The sequence below is a fragment of the Ochotona curzoniae genome, unplaced genomic scaffold (genome assembly GCF_017591425.1).
Source record: "Ochotona curzoniae isolate NIBS_2020 unplaced genomic scaffold, NIBS_Ocur_1.0 contig_517, whole genome shotgun sequence".
In the NCBI taxonomy this organism is placed as follows: Eukaryota; Metazoa; Chordata; class Mammalia; order Lagomorpha; family Ochotonidae; genus Ochotona; species Ochotona curzoniae.
In genome coordinates, this window is record NW_024466454.1 from 2,341,441 (window position 1) to 2,349,157 (window position 7,717).

The 7,717-nt window shown below is 47.7% G+C and overlaps 1 pseudogene; it reads left to right on the top strand.

Annotated features, from left to right (window-relative positions):
• The first annotated feature begins 1,569 nt into the window (after positions 1-1,569).
• LOC121162166 lies at positions 1,570-2,501 on the top strand (annotated as a pseudogene).
• Positions 2,502-7,717: the final 5,216 nt, after the last annotated feature.

The following is a 7,717-nucleotide window of genomic DNA, read 5'->3' on the forward strand; positions in this document are numbered from 1 at the left end:
AATATCCCTCTATAGAAGGATTCTTCTGCTCTCACTGGATTGTCTCCTCATTGGACCTAACAACACTCAGCCATAAGTATGCTTGAAACAACTGCATCATACATCTTTACCTGAACACCTAATGCCACAGAGTAAGTGTCCACGCTTTCACTGGCTTCCTGAGTGTGCATTTTCCAGGCATGATAGCAAAGAAAGTCAGCTTCTGGTGAAGAGTCAGGCTATGTGCAGCACTCTTTGCTAGGCAGCCTGAGCTGGCTGCACCTGCTGCTCAGCTCAACACCAAGTTGGGCCGGACCTAAATGTACAAGAACGCCAAGCGTTCTCCTCACGCAGGCATTTCATCCTCTGTGTTCTATCAATTAAACCTCACTTGAGGTGCAATAAAGCTAGATGCTTCAACGTTTCTATAAAGATCATGTCAGTTGTCCCCTAAGTAGCAACATTTTTTACACTACACTACTGTGACACCTTGGTTGAGAAATAGTGCTGAGTTTTATATGGCTTAGTTGTGAAGGATCCCAACCAGAACTGGAATCATTGGGTAGCTGGAAGGACCTAACTTGAATGGAGTCATTAATCTGGAGACAAATGCCAGTTAGTGCTAACAGGACAATGTGAGTGAGCTCCTCAGTTACTAGTTTAAACCTTTACAGATCTACTTCAACTCAGAAAGAACTTCATTATCTTTGAAGTGCACAATCTATTTCCTGCTCCATTCCTTCTCTCGCTTCTCCTGGCACAGAGGGTGCCTGCCTGTTATTTCAAGGGCATTCCCAAACATTTGCCATCAGAAGATTCCTGAATGGCTCTTCTGGAGGACTCCAGATGACCAGGTTCCTCGAAATGTGTAACACACACACACACACACACACACACACACACACACACACGTAGATAACTAAATGATTTCTTCTTTTAAAAAAATGTTTATAATTGGATTACTTGGAGAAGCTGCAAAATGGATATTTTGTGCACCGTGTCCTTATGACCATTTTGTTTGTACTGGGTGAGCAACCAATACAAAGTGTTGGGGGATGGGAGAAGCCCACAGAAATTTTCACACATAAAATTAAAGGAGTTGATTACTGTCATTTTGATCATGTGCCTTTTACACATCTGCAGCCCTTAAGGAAGACTTTATGGATTGGAGCATGAGCACTTTAAAGCGATGTAAAATTATGGAGGAGCTACAAAGCTTATAAAGTGCTTCAATGTTACCAATCAGAGCAGTAGTGGAACCATTCCGAGGAGCTTGTAATACCATGCACAGCCTGCTCATCATCAGCCCAGGTGTCACTCCTGGGCACGTGGGGCTTCCAGCATTCCTGCCCAGAGACTCTCCATCACGAAAAGCAGAGGAGCCACTGCCGAGGAGCCGGGAGAGTTTCGGCAGTGCTGGCAAGCTCAAAAGCAGGCTTCCCGGAAGGGACTGCAAAAAGTCTGTGTGATGTGAATTTATGGTGAGTATTCTTGTTGGTGCACTTTCTCATTTTTGATTCTTGTATACGATGAGTCTAAAAAGTCCACGCAAGAATTTATGTATTATTCCCAGAGCCCCCGCAGGCCGAAATGGCACCTGGGTCTGCAGCTGAAGAGGCACAGAGCTGTGCCACGAGGCCAGAGCTGTGTGGGAGCATTGGCACTGCCCACCTTTAGACCAGGGTTCCTGCCATGGCCTTGGCATGAGCAGAGCTGGAGGAGGAGGAGGTGGGGCTGGCTCTGAAGCCAGATCCGGATCCTCGAGAGTGTGCTTGGGCAGGCCAGAGTCTGCTGTGCCTAGAGAGGAGCACCTACCACCAGGCCTCCTCCATCGAACTGCAACAGTGCACCTGATAAGATGCCCACGTCAGATCCTTACCTGCTCAGAGAAGTAAACTGGAGTCAGAATACAGCTACAGTGTCTCCACCCATCTCCCCCACACATCCTGAACAAGGCTTCCTCTGAGGCCTCTTTCTACTGCTCACTTCAATACAGGGGTTTTGCTTTCTTTCATTTTGTTTTGTTTTGTTTTGTTTTTAAGGTATTGGGCCAGCTAATGGAGACTGGAATCATCAATCCTGAACAGTGTATGACATCTTTTGAGCATATGAAGAAATCTGGCGACTATTATGTTACAGTTGTAGAACATGTGACTATTGGATAGATTGTTGCTACGGAAACTCTGAGACTAGAACTTACATTCATCCATTCCTGTGCTGAGAGAGGTAGAGTAGATGATGAGGTTGTTAGTGATGAATGCTGAGCGAAGCAGCTCTTCAAACTGCTAGTAACAACCCTGACATTGCTAAGCAAGAAAGGAAACTGTTCCAAGATTAGCCTTGAATGTCTACCACAAAATGTTGACTTCCACAAAAGGTGGATATGCAGTATCTGAAGAAAATTACACGTGTGGTAGTTTTCTGAAGTAAAAATCTTATGGGAAGAGAATTCACACAGGCATCAATTCTACAAAACTGTGCTCTTCACTGAGAAAACTTTGTTGCTGCAAGCCTCTGACCCCCATAAACACCGGACTGACATTTAGAAGATATAATGTATGTTGTATATATCATATACAGGAATAGTATAATGACATTTAGAAGATTACTTTGGAATGGTGGGGCATACTGATTGAGTTCAGATTACAAATGTAAATTACAAATGTGTTGATTTTACCAAAGAAATATACTTTCAACTTGAATCTTGTCTTCCATTGTATTTTTTGAAGTCTGGCTTCATTTTGTAGTAGTCAAATTGGTCATGAGTTCATCGATGTCTCTTATATGTACTGCTCACCTCCCAAAGAGCTTGTATCACTAGCCAAGTTGCCACAAGGGCTGCAGGTAAGCCAGCTCGAGTCCAGGAACCAGGAGCTTCTTCCAGGTCTCCCAGGTGGGCACATTTTCCCAAGGCTTTTGGGCCATCCTCTACTGTAGCAGGAAGGGAATTGGAGCAGCCAGATACAAGGCAATACACATGTGGGATCCCGGTGGTAGCAAGCAAGAATTGTAGCCATGTATACAGCAACAGGCCTCTTAAGCAATGCCATATTTTTGCTTTCCATTTCTTTTCACTGTATCTGGTGGGAGGGGAGGACACCAGGGTAGAAGCCACACGCAGCTGCCAAATTGCCACAGAACCCAGCAATCAGGAATGGCCACACAGTGTCGACCCACAGTCCCAATGCGGTATATGCGCTGAGGGTTCTGTTCAGAAGATGTCGAGAGCTCTGCAATATTGTCAGTCTCACTGATCTGAGAATGAGGGAACACTTTCAATGTCCACTGGCTGACACACTCCACCACTGACTCTCCATTCTCCCAGATATTTGCTGCCTTATTTGGGCTGGGCTAGTTGTTCAATCTGTTCTGTTCTTCCTCTGCTATGTAGCAGATGTCCTTTGAAGGCCCAATAGGCTGCCTTAATCTTTAAGTGGATCTGGCCCAGCCGCCTACCACACTGTCGTTTCTACTGATGAGGACTAGTTCTCCCATGTGCACACAAGGTCCAGAGCCTAGCAACGTGGACCCTGCCAGACCCACTGCCACAGCTGCTAACAGATCTAGCAAGCTGGATCTAGCAGGTGGGTCAGGTAACCAGGCAGGCACCTTGGACCCCGTGGGACCACCTATCCTGGATTTCACGGACCCAGTACCCACTGTCCTTAGCCTAGCATGGATCACCACACTTCAGCTTCCACCAGCACGTGCTTCAGCCTGGCTCACTCAAGCCTGCCCCAAATCCCAGCCTCGGCTGAGGGAGATGCAGCCTGACCTGGCTCAGCCAGCTCCCTGTCCCAGCCCTGGTGTGAGTGGGTTGGTTGCAGCCTGACCCGGCCCCTCATGTGACCTGTCCTGTTCTGCCAGTGGTTCCTATGAACTGGCCTAGCCCTGTCCATCTGCCCCAGACATGACCCACATGTATGATGACCAATACTGTAGCCTATCCTGATTTGGAATGCCCCTTGCCTTGCTTTCTGCACTCAACTGCAGGGCCTCTGTCCTCACAAAGCAATTCCACAAGCTCTTCTATCAGGTCACCTCTCTGTGCCAAATGTTGCATGCAACAGTGGTCCTTAGTTCAGGTTGCCTTTGTCCACATCCTCTCCTGGCACCAACACTGCCCCTGAACAACTGCTACATACTCAATCTGGTTCTTACCGGTGAAACCTGTATCTTCATATCTTAATTGCTAGGCTAAACACTTGTCCCTACGTTTAGCTTGTAATGTCACTTTCCATGAAGCTTTGGAAGTACATTCATTTTCTTTTCTTGCCTTTGCTTTCATGTTCAAAGATTGGTTAAAAGACACACACACACACACACACACACATACACACACACACACACATACACGTGGTAGAGGGAGAGAAAGATCTCAGAAAGGACATTGAGGATGGGTCAGGACAAAGTCAGAAGCCAGGAAATTATTCCCACATACAACTACAGGTGTCATCTCCTGCTGCCGCCTAGGCTGCTCATCACCAGGAAGCTGGGATCAGAAGCAAAGTTCGGGACTTGGACACAAGCACTTGGATGCAGTGCAGTCATCGCAATCAGCGTCTTACCACAGTGCCAGTACCTGCCCCTGTTATTAGGCTATGCGTCGTCTGAAACAAACACTAGCACACTGACTTTAAGAACTTGGTGGGCACCAGGGCAATGGAGAGGAGGTAGGATGAATGTGGGCAAGGTGGCTGGCTGTGTCATTGCAAATGGAGACACACAGAGATGACAGCTGCTGAAAAGCAGGTGCTTTTAACAGAGGCTGCAACTTTGCCAGCACCTATTCTGCCATTTCTTTTTGCCTAACCAGTAGTTCATATTTGGGTTGCTGAGCTTTGGTTTGTATGTTTTATGGCAACAGCAAGCTCTGCATCTGTGAAACAGGAAAAATGAAGCTTTTGAAATTAAAATGACCATGTGCCTTGTCATGTGTCATTGCACTACAGCTCAGGCATCATTGACCTTTTCCCATGGATTTACACAGCTCAGATCCGTCCCGAAGTGACTCCTTTCTGGGATGCCTGCAAGTGCACAGCATGCCGAGTCCATACAATTGGAGTTACTTCAGGAAGGAGAGAGCAGTCTTAAATCTGAACAGTTTCAAATGCACAAAAGTCATTTCAATCGCAAAGCACAAACAGTTCTCAGAGGGTGTGTGAATGTCTGGAAGCACTGTGCTTCTGGAAATGTTTGATTTGTGTTGTAGCCTCACATGGGTGATTCTTGCCTGAGCCGAGGTCAGGGTCCACCTATCCAGGATTCCCATCTCACCTAGCTGCTTTTTCCTAGCATGTGTCTCACTCAGTCCACTCAACAGCATGGTAGGTGAGTTTACAAATTTCAAGGATTTGGAGAAATTAATGTTATAGGATCTCTTGAAGATAGTTTAAAGAAAAAAGACCTACACTATCCTGAAGTTTATGCTCTACAAAGATAGTACTTTCAGTGAAATGTGTTGATAGAATTTGAGTGCCCACCACTCAAACATTGAAGGGGGTGCTACACATTTCTTCCCTCTAGTGCTCTTGGTCCATTTCTCTGTGATGTCAATGTTAACACCTCAACTCTGAAGCAAGTCTGACACCTGACAGGGTACAACACTTCAGAGAAAACACTGAGAAGGGAAGAACACCGGTATATTCCATTTGTTCAAGGACAACAATGGGAACATTGTGCCATTGTAAGAGCAAAGCTCCCTAACAAATTCATGTCCTCCCTTCCTCATCTTTCTCCCACTTTTGTCTCCTTAAATAACTCACACATTATTAAAACAAACTAGACTGGAGCTGGCCTTGCAGCTTAGTGTGTTAGGCTGCCAGCTATAATGCTATCCTCCCTTACCACCACAGGCTCAACTCCTGGCTGCTTCACTTCCAATCTCCTAATGCACCAACAGGAAAGCAGCAGAGGATGGCACAAATACGTGGGCCCCGACATCCTAATGGGAGACCTGGAGGAGGATCCTGGATTCTGGCACTGGTGTACCCTGCCTCAGCCCTATGACAATTTGGGGGTGAATTGCAAATGGAAAATCTCTTTCTCTTTCTTGTCTCTTTCTCCCACTCTCTAACCCTCTCTCTCTCCCTCTCTTTCTTTCCCTCTCTAACGCCCTCTCTCTCTTTCTCTTCCTTCTAACCCCCACTCTCTCTCTTTCTCTCCATGCCTCCCTTGCCTCCATTTCCACACTCTGTAGCTCTATTTTTCAAACAGAAATAAAAGTAAGCATAGTTATTATGTTGCCTTTATCAACATGCTTGCATTTTGTCCTTAAGCAGCCCTAGGCATCCCTGCTTGGTTGAGGTGCTGTCTTCTGCTGTTAGAAAAATGGATTGAGAGGGGGGAGGTCTGTGACTGAGCAGGTCCAGGACCCACCCACCGCCTTCATTGGGTGGTGAATGGGATTTGGGAGGGGTGCGAACTTAGGCCTAGTAGATTAAAGTTCCAGCAGCCTCCTGGCTGCTGGTGGGTCTCAGAACAGGGCGTCTCATGCCTGGATCTCAGACGACAGCCGCCATGTGCACGTGGTGAGCTGTTCCCGGGCTGGTGCCAGGCTCAGCCTGCTGGCCGCCCGGCCGGGGAATTCTGAGGTTTTGTTTCTTTGATTCACTGCTTAGTTAGCTTCAGGTTGAACCCATTGTGTTTTTAGGACCTGAAACATTTGTAAAGATTCCCACTGGTAGTAACTCTTCCTTTGTAAAACTTGTAATCACTGAACAATGCTGACCACCAAATACCAGTCCATGCAGAAGCTATGGCTTGAGGCTTGTCCTGCAAAAGTAGCTCCAACAGCTGGCTAATGTGTCAACTGGTAATGGAACAGAGTAGATCAGGCAGGACTGAGCAAACCTTAGCTCACAAGTAAAACTAGCAACCAGGAGGGAGCACAGGTCATGCAGAGCTAGGCTCTTGTACCTACTGGTCCACATGAGCCAGGGACGCTAAACCACAGTGTCTAAGGCAGAGGTCGGGACAGGTGAGGGGCTGTGCCAAGCTGAGTCAGAGCAACCACTGGCATGCGAGTGATCTATGGCTGGGAACAGGCCTGGTTGGGGAGCTAAGGGGACAATTCTAGCTGGGTTGAGGTTCCTACCAAGGGGTGTGTGACCTGGAATGGGGGCTGCGTTCTGATCGGGAAACGGTTGTAGTCTCCCTTGGCACAAGTGTGCACTGGGATTGGATGCACCAAACCGGGCCAGACCCCCACACCCTCTGGTGTCCTGGAGGACCAGGGCAGATGTGCAATGGACTAGGCAAGGTCTCAACCCCTACTGAGCCATGTGTGAGCCATACGTGGGTATGGACGAGCCATGGCTGGGCTGAAACATCCAACAGCAAGAACCAGATTGGGTGGAAGGCCAGTCAGGAAAAGCCACAGTTCCTGCTATGACAGGAGGTGGACTGAGTAGGGTTGGCTCATGGACCCACTGGTAAGCATGAAACCTGGCATTGGGAGAGGTTCTGATGGAGGAGCCTGGGCAACTACTCTGGCAGGACACAGACCCGGCAGGTCAGCGCAAGAAACATGATAGGAAACAGCCCAGAAAAGGCCATGGAAAGCTACCCACTGGCATACAATTGGCAGACGTGGGGGCAAGACCAGGCTGAATCTGTCCACGTCATCCACTGGCAAATCCAGGCACCAGTGTGGGTCAAACCAGGTTCGGTCGCAACAAAGACTAGTGCACAATATGGAATGCCGAGGTGAGGTTGCCTGTACCGGAAGGGACCACAG